The sequence below is a fragment of the Chelonoidis abingdonii genome, chromosome 2, assembly GCF_003597395.2.
Source record: "Chelonoidis abingdonii isolate Lonesome George chromosome 2, CheloAbing_2.0, whole genome shotgun sequence".
Classification (NCBI taxonomy): Eukaryota; Metazoa; Chordata; order Testudines; family Testudinidae; genus Chelonoidis; species Chelonoidis abingdonii.
Window position 1 is genome coordinate 117,174,120 of NC_133770.1, and position 17,898 is coordinate 117,192,017.

Sequence of the window (17,898 nt, forward strand, 5' to 3'; positions counted from 1 at the left end):
GGGAAAAATTCCTTTTTGACACCAAATTTGGCAGTCAGTTTGACCCTGAGTATATGAGCAAGACACAACAACCAGGCATCTAAGAAATGTGTCCCTGTACCACCTCAGAGCACTAATCTGTCCCAGCCAATGTCTTGCCTCCAGCTGTGGCCAATCTTTGATGCTTCTGAGGAAAATGAAAAACAACTTCAGAATTCATCTGGGGAAAAACAATCCCTTTTGACCCCTCTCCACCACCTATGTCTCCTAGTCCCACTCTCCTTGACTATCCAGTAACAGTCTCCTCCCTCCAAATCCCACTCACAGTATCTCTCTCCTCACAGCTCCAGTCTCACCAGACTGCTTGATCCAATCTACTTCTATTCCACCCCGCATTCAAATCAGACAGCTTCCTCCGCCACACTGCCTGGGTCCCAGTGGTGGGTGGGTCACTGAGAGTCCAGGGGAAAGAGGCTCTGTGCCAGTTCCAGTGCCCAGCCCTACCCGGATTAGTCATTGCAAGGAAAAATCCAGCTTCTAGCCCTGTAGCCTTGCGCTAGAGCATGCTCAGTCGCTCTGTGGGGATAGGGCACACACAGTTTGGTCAGCAGGAGGAGCTGTGAGAGGCTCAAGCACACTTAGTGAGGATAGAATCTTCAGAGATTTGAGTTAAGTCAAGTCTCTGTTGGGCATGTGCAAAATGGAGATTTTTCACATACTTATAACTTGATCTGGTTTGGGCAGATTTTCACAGGGACGGCAAGAGGCATATCCCTGACTGACTCCAAAGCATGGGGATGCGACAGCATTTCAAAGAAAAGTTCTTACACATTTTTTTAACACAGGCAAAAAAAAAAAAATCTATTTTTCCCTAGCCCTGTTCTTGTAAACGACTGAACAGTTTTGGCTGAAATTTTCCAGAAAAGTTCTGCCTGAGAGATACCCAGCATGGAAAATTTCAACCTAAATACTTAAAGTTTGATAAAGTTAGAAGCACCTGAAAACAGAATTTTATAATGGCTAGTGTCGGGCAACCTTAATAATAAGGCGGTACTACCAGCCCCACCCGTAACGAGTGGACAATCAAAGCAGAATAATTGCTTCAGAATAAAAGTCACTTTTATTCTAGAATAGTGTGTCCACACAGGGAGTTATTCTGGAGCAACTAAATGCAGAATAACTTTATGAAAATAGGGAAAAGAGAGAAGTGATGTGGGCATGACAAATGAACATTAATATGGCTATATTCTATGTTTCAATTGACAGGAGTATGGAGCCAAATGCTCTCTTTCCTCTATCAGTTATTAGCCCCCTCTCCTTTACCACTTCTTCCCCCACACTATCTGTTCAACTCTCATCTCCTGCCACTACACCTCCACACTGTTACCCATATTTGCAAACAACTTTCAAGCAGTTGGGATTTTGCAGAATATCACGCACTGGACTCAGATAATTTAAGGCCAGAAGGGACCATTGTGATCATGTAGTCTGATCTTCTATAGAACACAAGCCATTGAACATCCCCAACATAATTCCTAGAGCATATCTTTTAGAAATAGATCCAATCTTGATTTTAAAATGGTGGGTTACAGATATCTCACTCTGTAAATATTATCCACACATACATTTTGAAATGATTGTGATGACCAGTGAGCTAGTGGCTCTCAGTAGAGGTCTCACACGCCACCCTTTGGTGAATTATTGTGCATATACTTGACCCGCGGACCCCTGTAAAACTCTATGCCCCCTGTGCTCTCTGCCACTTGGTGCAAAGAGGTTCCTGGAGCACAGCATCTTACCAACAACCCGGCCAACGATGCAGCTGCAGATAATTTTCACCAGCATTTGCAGTCAATCTTTAATGAAACTCTAAGAAGAGATGCCGTAATGATCCTGGGTCACTTTAATCAATAGGTAGGAAAAGATAACACCTGGTCAAATAAACTCAGGAAGTTTGGTAGCTAGTGTACCATAGTGTGGTGTTAAACTTCATTTTGAGATTGGAATGCCCTGGTTTGCCTGGGCCCTTAGTCATTTATATCTTAACACTTCTTTTGTAGTTGCTATTGAATGACTAAATTCTGTACTGCAGGAGTAATATATTTCTTAGATTAGCTGCAGGAAAATCATGGGGCTAAATTAATCCCTGGTGTAAATGTAATTTACATTAATCAGGATATTAAGTGATACCTGTTATAAGTTTCCACCTGAGGAGCACTAGAAGTAATTGCTTTCCTTAAGTGGTATTCCCAGCAGGGTCAGGGTAATCTAAAAAGCACTTAATAGTGTTGGGTGAGGGTGATCAAGACTTTGCCTCATTGCCACATGTATAGTTATAGGCATGGATGCTGAAGTATGTGGGCTTTTAAAAAAATTATTTATTTATTTTGAGAGGCATTGAAGTTTCCAAAGCTGAATGTTTTTGTGGGATCTGAGATGGGAGTTGTTTATGTTATTGATGACTGGCTGTTATTGTCTGTGGCATGGAGGGGATTGCCTCTGGCTGTTTTTGTAGAATGAGACTTCGACTACCTTCCAGGGTGTCCAGAGCCTTTCGACACCATTTTCTCTTTTTTAATCTCTCTAAATCAGTATTTCCTTCTTGTTTTCTTCACTTCCTGCCAACTCCAGGTCTCATGAAGGGATCCCCACCCCCCATATATTCTGGGACACTTTCTTAAAAAAAAATTCTCTCTCTGAAGTATAAGGGATGGCCATGGATGGAGATGGGACATTGGGGTGGGAAGAGTCGGGACTCTGAGATGGCACTGAGCATTCTGTCTTAGATGCTTGGCTGTTGGTTCTTTCATCTCCATTCAAAATAAAAGCAAAAATAACTTTCCCGCCCCGGACTGAAGTGGCAAAGCTAGTGGCTTTAAAAAGTATTCAGGCTGCTAAGAGAGTATTAAGAATATGGATAAGAAAAGCATTAAACCAATAGAAGTTGGATATTGTCCCTTTATTAAAAAAAAATTACTTGAAAACAACAATTGTTGCTGTCCCTCTCTCTTCTCTTGTGTATATAACCACCATTCCATCCACCTCCAATAGCTCCAAATAGCCTAATTCCAAATGCTACTGCAACTATTCACATATTTCTTGTTGTCATATGGAAATTTTGGAACAGGCTTTCTTTAAAAAGCCAGGAAAAAATACACTGTAGAACAAAGGAGGAATATTTCACTGTGGCTTATGGAGTGGTATTTTATTAAGAGAATTATTGAAGTAAAATAATTATATTGTTTATAAATATGGATGTATAATGGGAATATTATATGCACACACACACTGATCTGAAATACCCATAATTCCAGCAGAGCCCATCTGTCATAAACAGATAGTTAAGGGTTAATGCCTCTTTTACCTGTAAAGGGTTAAGAAGCTCACTGAACCTGGCTGACACCTGACCATAGGACCAATAAGGGGACAAGATACTTTCAAATCTTGGTGAAGGGAAGTCTTTGTTTGTGCTCTTTGTTTTTGTTGTTTTTCGCTCTTGGGACTAAGAGGGACCAGACGTCCATCCAGGCTCTCCAAATCTTTCTAAATAAGTCTCACATGTTTCAGACTTGTAAGTAATGGCAAGCAAGGTGGATTAGTCTTATTTTTGTTTTCTGAACCTGTAAATGTCCTTTTTTTTTTTTTTTTTGCTGAGAGGATTTTACCTCTGCTTGCTGTAACTTTGAACCTAAGGCTAGAGGGTTCTCTGGGCTATACAAATTTGATTACCCTGTAAAGTATTTTCCATCCTGATTTTACAGAGATGATTTTTACCTTTCTTCTTTAACTAAAAGCTTTCTTTTTAAGAACCTGATCAATTTTTTCTTGTTTTAAGATCCAAGGGAATTGTATTGGACTCACCACGATTGGTGGGGAAAGGAGGGGGGATGGTTAATTTCTCCTTGTTTTAAGATCCAAGGGGGTTGGATCTATGTTCACCAGGGAAATGTGAAGTCCCTCAAGGCCACCCAGGGAGGGGAGAGTTTTGGGGGGACAGGAAGTGCTCCAGACACTGAAATTTCTGGATGGTGGCAGAGTTACCAGATCTAAGCTAGTAATTAAGCTTAGAAGTGTCCATGCAGGTCCCCACATTTGTACCCTAAAGTTCAGAGTGGGGAAGGAACCTTGACACCATCAGAGAACTGAGTCATCTAGTTTTAAATATACTTCTTTGCAGCAATAGATTTATCAACAAACAAGACTCCAATAGCAGTGAAAGAGCCTGCAGAATTAGGTCCTATAATTGTGTCTGCCAGTGGAGAAACTGAGGCACAAGATGTTAATAAGAGGTTAAGGAAGTAGTTTCTATTATAGCTGCTGTCACAGAAATGTTTGAAATAGGAGGACTCACTCATCTGAAGGCTTTCTGACTCAAATACAGTAGTTGAGATTTTATATTATATATATACATACATACACACACATACACACACACACCGTATATACTCGATCATAAGCTGGTTTGTTTATAAGCCAACCCCCACAAGATGGATAAGTAAAAATGGAAAATTCTTATAACCTGTTCATAAGCCAACCCTATAATTCAGGGGTCAGCAAACTTTGGCTCCCAGGCCATCAGGATAAGCCACTGGTGGGCTGAGATGGTTTGTTTACCTTGAGTGTCCGCAGGCACGGAGATAAACCTAAGTAAACGAAGTGTCCCAGCATGCCAGCTGCTTACCCCGATGGGCCAGGACAGCAACCCATGGGGAAATGTTTTGGGGGAAGAAGCTGGGAGTCAGGGGAGTAACCCCTATGACCATCCCCCAGATGACCCCAGCCCTATCCTGGGACCCGCACACACTTCCCATCCCATCCCTTCCCACCTTATCTGGAGCAGGCCAGGGGAGGATGTCTCTTTCCCATTTCATCAACAGGAACATTATTTTTCTTCACAATATATTTATTTTAACAATATCGTTGACTTCAATGGACATCTTGTCTGAGTGAGGTTTAGAGGATCTGGACTGCAGAATGCTCCTTGATTTGAAAACTGGCAAAAAGATTCTAGGAAAGTTATACCTACAGAATACATGATGGTTTGCGGTACAAAAGTTTTACTGTCATGAGTTGCGATGTTACATCTCTTATGATGAGTTAGTCATGAGTTAAATGAAACTTGTATAGAATTCCATGCCATCTTCTAAGCTATATGTAAGACAATGTATTCTGGAAATGTTTGAGATTGTCTTGAAACTTTTTATTGGAATATATTTTATATACATATATAAATAAATCTTTCCAGTTGTAAAATCAAGCTCTCTTGCTAAAATGAGCCCAACAATCTTTGGGTGGTGGGGAGGTGATCGTACTAATCTTACTAATACTTGTTAAACACTTCGAACGATGATCTAAACCAACTTTTCTATGCTTAAAATGTCATGATTTTAAAGCATCTGATATCTTGGAATTTTCTAGGACAATAAATCAGCACAGTATGTCCCACTGGTCAGCTGCTAATCTCCTGTTTCCAATGATACAAAACTCCTATTTCTAGCCCTGAAGGAATCTGAGAAAGCTCTGAACCTTAATCGTATTAATAGTTCAGGGCTAACTGTTGTCCATCTTGGGTCTTGGACCAGTGTACTTTTGGGAGGAAAATTCTACATTTAATGTTAAAGCAGCACACATTTTTGTGGGAGGTATATATTTATTTATATTTCATGGCATATGTTTGAAGCCACTCAGAAATCTGGAATGTTAATCAAACAACTAACTAGTGGAAAGGGATCAGTAAGCAGAGTGCAGGCAAGACAATAAAACAGAAACACCATGTGTTAAATTGCAGCTACCATGCATGTTTGTGAATATATTATATATAGTGTATATACTGAGAAAGAGGAATTTGATTTAGATTGATCAGTAAATTCTTATAAGCAGATATCCTTTTAACGCCAGACTTGGTTACCTGCTAAGATATCACATTTCCATTTTTAAAGATTACTAATTAACAGTTATCTATAAACAGACTAGAACCCTTGTATTTCAGCAGCCAACAGAGTCAGGAATTAAATGAAAATGGTCAGCGTTGCTAACACCTTAAGGCAGGTTAAAGGCCTGTTCACTGCATTTTACTTCATAGTAAAAGCATAGGAGTAAAAAGGCAGACAGAAGAATGAGACAATTGATTTGTAAGAGTTCTGGTATGTCCTACAGTCAAATGGTTAGCAAAGCGCAGTCATAAGGGAAGTGGACAAATAAATCAGCAATTACTTTTCCCCGCAGTCTGTTAGACAGCACAATCAAAGAGGCAGGTGGCCCTTCTAGGCTGTACTTGTAAAGCAAGATCCCAGGTCTACCCTGCAGGCCTTTCATCTTTTTCGAGGTCATTTCTGTTGTCAGTCAGATTACAGAGAGGGAAAAGTAATTCACATTACCTGATAAAGAGTTTTTCTTGAAAACAATAAGGTGTTATAAGAAAGCTTTGTAAGGCTGGGGCTAGTCTTTCTGCTACTTCAAAGGATTTGTGTTTACTCTTAGAACCATTTGAAGAAAGGAAAACAAACACAGTAATCACAAGATATACAAACCTATTTCCTCTCCCCTGCCCCTTTTTAAAAGAACCCATAGCAAGAAACAGACTTGGCATAGGTTATATTGCCCTGGCACATGGAGACAAATTAAAACAAATTAAAGAAAAAAGGTCAAACTTCACTCCATAGAAACGTTAGTCAGAATGTGCTGGTACAGAACCACAACAGATATAGTATCTATTCCTGCCACCTCTCCTCATGCACATACTCCCTTGGAAGCAAGCGGGATTACTCTTGTGAGTAATTACAGAATCAATCCTTAGATTTAGTTCCCTCCCCATCAAAGCAACATAAATCAGAATTTAGGATGACGCTCAACTGTTAGTTTACCACAAACTGATTATAGGGTTTATGAACATTTATAAACATAGCACAATCTTACACCATATATGCTGCAAACCGGGCTACAAGAAGAGTGATTAAAATAATATCTTTCAGCTCTAATTGTGAATTAATTGGGTTTTGTTGGTAATAAGACTTTTGAGTTGTATAGCCTACTACAGGAATGCATAATCACAAATCTTTAAAATATACACCTGGCATCATCTGCTGTGCAGATACCTATTGATAAATACTTACACTATTTACTAGTATAGTACAATAGGGACATTGTATGCTGCTTTGGTTCATTTATACTGCTGCCGGTATAAAGGAAGTTGCTGCAATCACCTGAGTACTTTGAGTCAATATTTTGAACCAAATTCATTGCTTACGCAACTCCATTGACTTCAGTAATTAAGACTTTGGACTATATTTTGAAAAATCTTTTTGTCCAGACATTTGATTTTGAACGGGCAAGTCAAAGTAACAGAAAAGCAGCTGAATCACCAAAAGATATAGGGCACAAAGTGAGTGATGAAAGACTCACTAACTGCCTGCACTAATTTATTTAACCATTTCTAACAACTGCCAGGCATCTTCTGCAAATCATATGCCACTGGGAACCTGTGGAGATTTGTGGCAGGCAGTTTTATACACCCTTTCAGTTCTGAGCTGTACAGTTGTATAGAATTAGTTAGCAGGTCTAAAGTTCCTTTGTGATTACATACTGCGTCGTATATTCCACATACTGAGGTACCACAAGGACTCTTCATTGTTTTTATGTAAGGTATGTTTCCCCAAATACAGTATGGAATGTGTATTTGTGAAAACATCAGACATATACACAGGAAAAGCTATGAACATGTTTGTTACTGTATATACAAACACTTTCAGTTCATCTGCCTGCAAAACCTCACAGGTTGCCATATTATATAATATAAGGGCTTCTGATTTTAGGTTCTAACCAATAAACTCTAATAAAACACCCCAATACACACACCAAAAACAAAATCAATAATACAATCAGTGTTTAGCCAACAAACACCAGAAGAACACTAGAAATGGTTAATTGTAGCCAAAGCCTTGTCTATATAGAGCAGTACACATTCTACGGGGGTGCGATTTCCTTAGCACACTAATGGATTGTGCATTAATTGGTCTGTGTAGATCCTGCTGGCTGGTGCGCACGAAAGGTTCCCTAGTCCTCTTTCCTGTAGTGCTGTTTGAAACAGTACTACATGAAAGTGTGCTAGGGAACTTTACACAGAGGTTATTCATTACAGTACTTAGCACTGTAATGAGTAACATACATAATATACATCACTTGTGATAGTATATACAGAGAGAAAGCCCTGAAAAACTCTGATTTTTGCACATCCACATAAAATGTACATTGCTAAAAATAAACGCTAAAAAATGAAATGAATAAACCTTACAAAAAGAAGCCTAAATATAATACTGAAATACAATTTACTGTGGTTGACTGACAATATGGATACAGAGGCCATAGAAGTAATTTGTAGGCAAAAGTTAAATATAGAATGAAATAGTAATTATCTATACAAGATGAGACTCTGTGGAGAAGCTGGACTGTTATTACAATAATATCAAGCATTGAAATGTTATTCCTTTTATACACAGATAATCACTTTAGCATCATATTCAAAATCCCTTTAACAGATCATGTTTAAGGACTTATTTATAGTTAAAGTCTAGGAAATGTCTTCTTCCCATTTTTTCTGGTTTCAGCATGTTAATTAAATATAATTTTTATAATATTATTAGGCAAAGCCTAGGAACTGAGCAAATTTGATTTGGAAATCAATAAAGCAGAATAACCATGCACACTCAAAATGTCATTTTCCCACCATAATGATAAGAGTGGAATCATGTATTTTTAAAGTATCTGTGTATTTTTTCTCTTCTCGAATGTGAAATGTTTCAACACAATACTCTGCATTTGACAAAAATATTCAGTTGAAGAAGTGAAACTTAACATGATATGACAATGATTTTTCATTAAATTTTGCAGGCACATAGGTCTTGGTATGAACTAGGGGTCAATTTCCCTTCTATTCAATTTTAAATTTATTTTTTATTGTCATGTGTTTCTATTTCAATACAGGAAACTAATAAGGAGCCCTCTGGTGGCTAACATAGTACCTCTGAATTGAAATGGATGTTAAAGGAGAAAAATACACTTCTCTCCAGCACCCAAACTGCATACACACCATTGCTTAACTTTATGTACATGAGTAATCCCACTGAAGTCAGTGGGACTACTCATGTATAAAGTTAAGAACAAGTTAAGGATTTGTAGGCTCAGGGCCTAGTTTAACAGTTAAGCTAGTTATCCATAGTCTTTCCCTATGGTTTTAATGCTCATGTTTCGCGTGGAAGTAGTATTCTCAGCACCTATCATACAGCCCCTTTTATGTCAGCCAGTGCAACACAGTCCAACAGAGTTACTGTGCATCAGGGAGGGAGAGGGGGAAAAGGGGAAGAGGAAAGAAATGCAGGAAGTCAAATCGTTGTCAGGCCAGACAAATTGTTGGTTTGGGTTTGTTTTTTTTTAGTATTAAAACTGCTTTCTTCAGATTAGATTTCAGCTGATGTTCTTACACTATTGGTAAGGAAGAGACATTGGCACCCTATGCCTAGAACCATAGGCTTTCAATTTTAACAACAATTTGGAAAGCATTAATAAAAGAAAGTGAAATAAAATTAGCTTATATATTAAAATCCAAATTACGTTGTCAAAGATGATCAGAAGCCAAAGCTGCCCTGAAGTGGACAGTTGTAGGGGTGGGGAAGGGACCTCAAAATATTGTAGAGGGCCAAATGACATACTGAGACAGAAGAAAATTGGAGGTTGTTAATTTATGTAGTGCCCCAAGTGTGCCAGGCACTGCACAAACAAGTAAGGCTGGGCTTTCCAAACAGTCCTGAGGGAGTCAAGTATGCAACTCTCATTGAAAGTTGATGGGAGTTTGGTTTGTATGTCTGCAAATTGAAAATCTCAGCATAAAAAGAGACAATGGTTTTGGATCCTGTCCCCATGAGGCGACTGACTACATTTTAACATCTGAGAGAGAATCTACAGAACACCTGGCCCTGCAGAAAAAACCTGGAGGCAGGCATCAGAAATGCAGAGAATACTTTTTTCTCTTGCCTTTTCAGTATAAAATATTACCAGTGTGGCACATTACTTTAAGACTACACATCATTGTAAAATGTGAGTATTGTAAATGGAAAGCGAGTTCGTCTTCACAAATGATGTTTCTGCTTTACTTTGTCATTTATGTAAAGTACTCAGCTAAAAAAGGAAAGAGGCCTACGGAGAAAAGAAGTTTGGCTTGCTTGGAAGAGATAGGTGGGATTCTGGGTGGGGCAAAGATCTAGTTTTTCCTTTTGCTGAAAAAGTTCAAGCTTATATAATTAACAGACCATGGTGTGTTCTAATGGCTACAGTATCTGATTCACACACCCTTTTAAAAAACACACTTGATAATTTTTTAAAAAGCAAATGAGAGAAAAACAGTATTAGTACAATGACACAAGACTGGTACATGATTACACAGCCTGGATAATAGGAAAGAGGAGGTACGATATTTAGAGAATATTGTTTCACTATTGTGAGTGAGGGCACAGAAACTGATCTTTAAAATCGCTATTAGTGCTACAAAATCTCAAAGGGTAGGTGTCTTATCTGACTGCTCTAGTTTGAAGTCCCCTCGGTAAACTCAAGAAGTGGAAGCAAAACTAGCTGAAAGTCATTTGTATTATGCTAGCATCTGCTAACTTTTCCAGAACTAAGATTCTGATCCCAGTAATAATGTTTTAAATGGCTACTTACCTACTTCCAAATGTAATGTGATCTTAAAGCATTCTGTCTGACAATTATCCTTCATTTCTTTAGGAAGCTTTTTACAACCTTAATGTTAACAGCATTTTACAACCTTAATGGGAGCTGGGAAATTTCTTCATTACACAGTTTCTGTGCTTCATAGAACACGGTTGTATTGTATTTGGATCACCATTACACAAGCATGCTATGTCACATTTAGCTTTTGATTACGTTAATATGTTGGTTGACCTGTTTAAATTGGTTTGATGAAATAGAAAAGACAAAAAAATGTATATATTTGTAAGCCACATATTAGGTGTGGTCTGTCTATTCATGAAATCATGCTGTTAGAAACAAGACCTGAGACAGACTAATCTGATCAAGTGACAACTATTCCTTTGTGAGAACCTGTCTCTCCCCCCCCGCACACACAAGTTGCCAGTCCTATGAAAACTGATTGGGGATATTGGGAGAGGGGGAGAATTATTAAAAACATAAGGTGATAAATGTGGCAAGCACTCTCTCAATAAACAAGTTTGAAACTATAGTATAATATTTCATAGCAAGTCACAAGGAGACACCTGAAACATGTTTACTGGAACATAAATGTTAAAAAAAAAAAGACACAGATCTCATTCTCCTCTGATTGCTATTTTGAGCATGGGATGCCACCAGTGACTTCAATGGAGAAAATGTTGGAGTGCAAAAAATGGAAATCCCAGCTGTAATTTTTTATTACACTCTGATATGGGGCTCTCTAATAAGGTGAAAAAGAATACATTTAAAGAAATAGTCTTCTTACAATCTGTTAATACCTCTGTGTCACTCTCTTTTACACATAAATAATGAAAAATAAGTAAAGCATAAGGCCTACTTGAATCGTGGGATGATTGTCAAAAAATTGCAGCTCAGTTGCAGACAAACCATGGAAAATCATGGAAAAGTAATAATGCACCTTATTATTTGTGGTAATAAGTTCCATTATTGCTTTTCTGTGATTTTCCACTGTTGGCTGCCTGAGGATGAAATCGGGAGCCTGAAACTCCCACTGTTAAAATTGTAGTGGAAGCCTAATATTGCAGTATCTGTAATACTAGAAATTAAGCAGGGCCTTAGTAATAAAGTGTTCTATTTTCGTTGGCCAGAGGCTACAGCCATAATAGCATAAGCTTCTGCCAACCTTGTCTTTCTAGGTTTGTGTTAGTCCATATTGTCCCCACCCTCTTGCTGGCTAGTTGTCTCTGAAAGTAGACAAGGTGGATTTTCTAAAGTCATTAGCAAAGTTAGCCTGTTGAGGATGTTGAAAAGTACATATATTGTCTCTATTGTCCTGCATGATGTACTAATGGATTCTTATTTCAATCCATGTGGTTACCTGCAATTTCAAAAGTACATCTATGAAAGCGACAGTGTAAATATGGCACCAGGGGCATTCATGTTCATTTTCTCAGTGACTTCCAGATCAAATTAGTACAGTTTATAAGTTACTTGTTGGCTTTCCTAACAACCAACTCATCCTGGACCATGAAAAGTAAAATTAATACATTCCTGGTCGTACGTCACTTGTAAGAAGGTTCTTCAGAGTCAAATTTTGCTCCTATTTACACCAGGGTAGTTTCTGTAGTTTTCAGTGGGCTCACAACTGCACACGAGGGAAGAATTTAATCTTGCATTTGGAACCTATTTAACAATTGTTGAGGAGTGAACTAGAATAGAATCTAGCTCACTTTCCCACAACTCCATGGGCTTTGCAGCAGTAGCGAAAAAAAATAGGACAAACTTATCTGATCTTTTTGTGACCAAAGTAAGTCCTACAAACCTAGGCAGTAAATCTGTTGACTAAGAATGTATCATTCTTATACACTCGTCAGAGTAAAACTGTATTGAAATGTGTGCATTAATAAGAGAAAGTATTTGTAATTTCCACAGCCAAAAATCAGAGAACTGTGACCATGTCATTAAGCAAAACTCAAGAGTCAAGACTATTGATAGGGAGTAAAATTTTCAAAAGCACTTAACTGACTCAGGAGCCTGAGCCACATTTTCAAAAGTGACTGAGACAAGTCTCACTGGAAGGCAATGGAATTTAGGCTCCTAAGTGACCACTCTCAGACTTTAAGGCCAGAAGCTGGGCTGATGCTTCCATTTAGGCGACCGCCGCCAGGATTTGGGAGGACGGCAGACTGCTCTGGTGGACCTCCCAGAGGCATTTCTGCGGACAGTCTGCTGGTCCCATGGCTCTGATGGAGCATCCGTAGGCATGCCTGCGGCAGGTCCTCCGGAGCCGCAGGACCAGCAGACCGTCCGCAGAAACGCCTGCGGGAGGTCCACCAGAGCCGCAGGACCGGCGAGCCAGCCCTGCACCTAGGGCGCCAAAAACCCTGGCGCCACTCCTGGCCAGAAGGCACCATCATAATCATCTACTCCGACATCCTGATGCTGCATGCCACAAAACCTCACCCACCACCTCCAATAATAGACCCCTAACCACTGGCTGAGTTACTGAAGTTCTCAAATCATGAATTAAAGACATCAATTTACAGAGAATCCACAATTTACTCTAGTTCAAACTAGCAAGTGAGCTGTGCCCCATGCTGCAGAGGAATGCAAAAACTCTTCAGGGTCTCTGCCAACCTGACCTTGAAGAAAATTCCTTCCCAACCTCAAATATGGTGATTAGTTAGATCCTGCCTGAGCATGTAGGCAAGACCCACCAGCCAGGCACCTGGGAAAGAAATCTACATAGTAACTCAGAGTCCTCCCCATCTAATGTCCCAACTCAGGCCATTGGATATATTTGCTAATAGCAATTGTGGACGGGCCATATGCCATTGCCTTGTCATACCATTCCCTCCATAAACCTATCAAGCTCAGTCTTGAAGCTGGTTCGGTTTTTTGCCCCTACAACTCCCCTTGAAAGTCTGTTCCAGAATTTCACTTCTCTAATGGTTAGAAACCTTCCTCTAATTTCAAACATAAACTTATTGATGCGAACAGGGGCTGCTAACAGGGAGTTTCGAGAGGGAGTTTGGAAGGGGAGTGGAAAAGAGGTGAAGTACACTTGCCATTCTTTAAAACCTTTAAACTAACCTATAATCAGAACTTCTTGATTTAAACAAAAACCCTTATCATTAACCTAGGTAGCTGTAGGAGAGAATGCAGGCAGAAGCCCAGCAGCAGATGGGGGCTATCCTGTTTATTGCACTCAGTGTAGCATGTCTGATTACCTGCCCTGTGGGTGGGTGGCGCATGTGTGCATTCAGTGCAAGGAGAACCTGGTGCTCAGAGACTGCGTACGGGCTTTGGAGGCCAGGGTGGCGGAACTGGAGGAGCTAAGGGAGGTAGAGAGGTATGTTGATGAGGCTTTCCAGGACACCGTAGATTTGTCCCACTTCTGCTCAGACACCCCCTGCACTGTTAAGGAGTATGAAAGGCTCAGGGAAGCAGAGCAGTCAATGGGAGCAGAGGGAAACCTTCCCAAAGTTGGGACCCTCCTTCCAGATGATGTTGGGGTATCCTCTCACATGGAGGTTACCTCTCTGGGGGAGGGAACTCCAGTCATTAGGAAAAGGCAGGTGTTAGTAATGAGAGATTCAATCATTAGAAACATAGATAGCTGGGTTTGTGATCACCAGAAGAACCGTATGGTAACTTGCCTGCCTGGTACGAAGGGTATGGATCTCTCAAGGCATCTAGACAGACTTATGTGTAGTGCTGGGGAGAAGCCAGTGGTCATGGTACATGTAGGTACCAATGACATAGCGAAGGGTAGGAGATACGTCCTGGAGGCCAAATTTAGGCTGCTAGGAAAGAGACTGAAATCCAGGACCTCTGTGGTAGCATTCTCAGAAATGCTTCCAGTTCCACGCGCAGGGCCAGGTAGGCAGACAGAGCTTCAGAGTCTCAATGCATGGATGAGACTATGGTGTAGAGAGGAGGGGTTTATATTTATTAGGAACTGGGGAAACTTTTGGGATAGGGGGAGCCTGTACAGGAAAGATGGGCTTCACCTAAACCAAAGTGGATCCAGACTGCTGGCACTAAACATTAAAAAGGTTGCAGAGCAGTTTTTAAACTAAGAGATGGGAGAAAGCCCATTGCTGCAGAGGAGCATATGGATTGGACAGAGACTTCAGACAAACAGGATGTTAGGAATCATTCAAAAAGGGATCGAGAATAAAATGGACAATGTCTTATTGCCCCTATATAAATCCATGGTATGCCCACAACCTGAATACTGCATACAGATGTGGTCTCCTCATTTCAAAAAAAGATATACTGGCATTAGAAAAGGTTCAGAGAAGGGCAACTAAAATGATTAGAAGTTTGGAATGGGTCCTATATGAGGAGAGATTAAAGAGGCTAGGACTTTTCATCTTGGAAAAGAGGAGACTAAGGGAGGGGATATGATAGAGGTATATAAAATCATGAGTGGTGTGGAGAAAGTGAATAAGGAAAAGTTATAATTTGTTCCTGTAATATAAGAACTGGGGGCCACCAAATGAAATTAATGCACAGCAGGTTTAAAACAAATAAAAAGAAGTTCTTCTTCACACAGTGCACAGTCAACCTGTGGAACTCCTTGCCTGAGGAGGTTGTGAAAGCTAGGACTATAACAGCATTTAAAAGAACTGGATAAATTCATGGTGGTTAAGTCCACTAATGACTATTAGCCAGGATGGGTAAGGAATGGTGTCCCTAGCCTCTGTTTGTCAGAGGGTGGAGGTGGATGGCAGGAGAGAGATCACTTGATCATTACCTATTGGGTTCACTCCCTCTGGGACACCTGGCATTGGCCACTGTCGGTAGACAGGATACTGGGCTGCATGGACCTTTGGTCTGACCCAGTATGGCCATTCTTATGTTCTTATTCTTATGTTCTTACCAGTTTATATCCACATGTTCTTGTGCCAACACTGGCTCTTATCTTAACTCCTCTTCCTCCTTCGTATTTGTCCTTCTGATGTGTTTATAGAGAGCAATCATATCTCCCCATAGACTAGATTTTGTTAGGCAAAACGAGCAAACTCTGAGAGTCTCGTCTCATACGGTAGGTTTTCCAGTCCTCTGATCATCCTAGTAGCTCTTCTCTGCACTAGTTCCAGCTTGAATTCTTCCTTCTTGAACATGAGAGACCAGAATTGCACACAGTATTCCAGATGAGGTCTCACAAGTGCATTTTACAATGGTGTGAACACTTCCCTATTGCTAGTGGAAATACCTTGCCCGGTGCATCTTAGAATTGTATTACCCCTTCTCACAGCTATATCACATTAGTGGCTCATAGTCGTCCTGTGACTGACCATTACACCCAAGTCTCTCCTCCTCTGTCACTTTCAACTGTCTCCACCTCAAATGAGATTTAGGATCCTAAATCATGAGATAATAAAAAGATCTGGGGTAAAAATGTCAGAAGTAATTTGTATAAAGGGAAAGAGAACTGGATATAAAAAAGGTTCATGTTTTTGCTGAAGAAAATTTTTTACTTTTTTAAGAGCTGCTCCTTAGCTGCTCACATATCCTTTAGACATAGTTATTTTTTATTTTTTCATTTAAAATTGGAAATAAATCATTAATACTCTTCTCATTTGTCATTTCAAAGAACTTTTCATTCTTGTGATGTTTTACAGATCTTTTGGCGCTCTCTGGTGGTATATTACAGTGTTGCCCTAGTTCAATCTACAGTAAAGTCTAATGGATACTAAAAAAAGGTATTGGAGAAAATGTAGATACTGCAGAAACATAATACCTATGCTGTCTAGTTCTGAATCAGTCCAATTTTTTTCCTGCTCATCATATTGTAAGTTGACTATAATTCTGTGTTTTTGACCATCCTACTAAATGTTGATATTTAATTTTCAGTGTGTGTACATACACTGTACACACACACACACACAAAATAAATGTCCTTTAAATACAAACATCTTTATTTGTGTCCATGTAGGTCTTTTTGTGGTCTCTGATTTTTCTTTATCCAACTAAAATGGATTAAGTCAAGGTCAAATTTATAGAACTTTAAGCCTTCCACTTCCACTTGTGATGACCCTACCTCATGATTATATTGAATGTGTATATACATTTATAAATAACTTAGGGACCAGTCTTGAAGTTCTCAGTCAAGCAAATATTTTGAAATGAGGTATTCAGGATCAAGTTCTTAGCAGAATTCTATGTCCATTGTTTTCTGAATACATATGATATAGTAATAATTACTGATGACTTTGGGAGATGAGGGTGGGTTATTTTTAAAAAATGCGACATTAACTTTAAAAGAATAATGAAATTCCAGAGTGCATTAACCATGTTAAATGGAATTGAGACTTGCTAATTGCTTACAATTGTCAAGATGATGGAAAGTTCATAATGAAATCAAGCATGGTAATAGCTAAAACAGAGCAAAAATTAAATAAAACCCCTAAGGCACTGACAGAGTGCAACATCTTTTTCCAGTTCTGTGTCTCTTTTCCCGAAAGCCTACCTCATGACTGCAGTGCAAGAGAGGAAGAAGATCTGCTTAGTGACCATCTGCACTAGGAGTTTTGTCTCTTTTGCATGGAAATTAGCCTTCCATTTTCTGATGATGCTTCCTGAGCATTTGTATTATTTTTGTTATTATTATGAATATAGCACTATAAAAGAATGTGCTTGAGCTTTAAAATGCAGATAAAGATAGAGTCCCCTCTCAGAAGATCTTATAATATAAATTAATATAAGGACAAACATGAGAACAAACACAAGATAGATTTTAGGGTATGTCTACACTACAAAATTAGGTCAATTTTATAGAAGTCAGTTTTTAGAAATCAATTTTATACTGTCGATTGCTTATGTCCACACTAAGCGCATTAAGTCAACGGAGTGCGTCCTCACTACCGTGGCTAGCATTCACTTAAGGAGCGGTGCACTGTGGGTAGCTATCCCGCAGTTTCAGCAGTCTCCACCACCCATTGGAATTCTGGGTTAAGCTCCCGATAACTGATGGGGCAAAAACATGGTTGCAGGTGCTTTTGGGTAAATGTCATCAGTCGCCCCTCCCTCCGTGAAAGCAATGGTAAACAATTGTTTTGCACCAGATACCAGGGTGATTCTGATGCACAGCACGCCTAGCTGTGCTCTTCTAGAGGCTTTGAAAACTAGGCCAGGTCTACACTGCGACTTTAAATCGGTTTAATGGCCGATATACCGATTTAACGCTGTATCCGTTCACATGACGTCGTC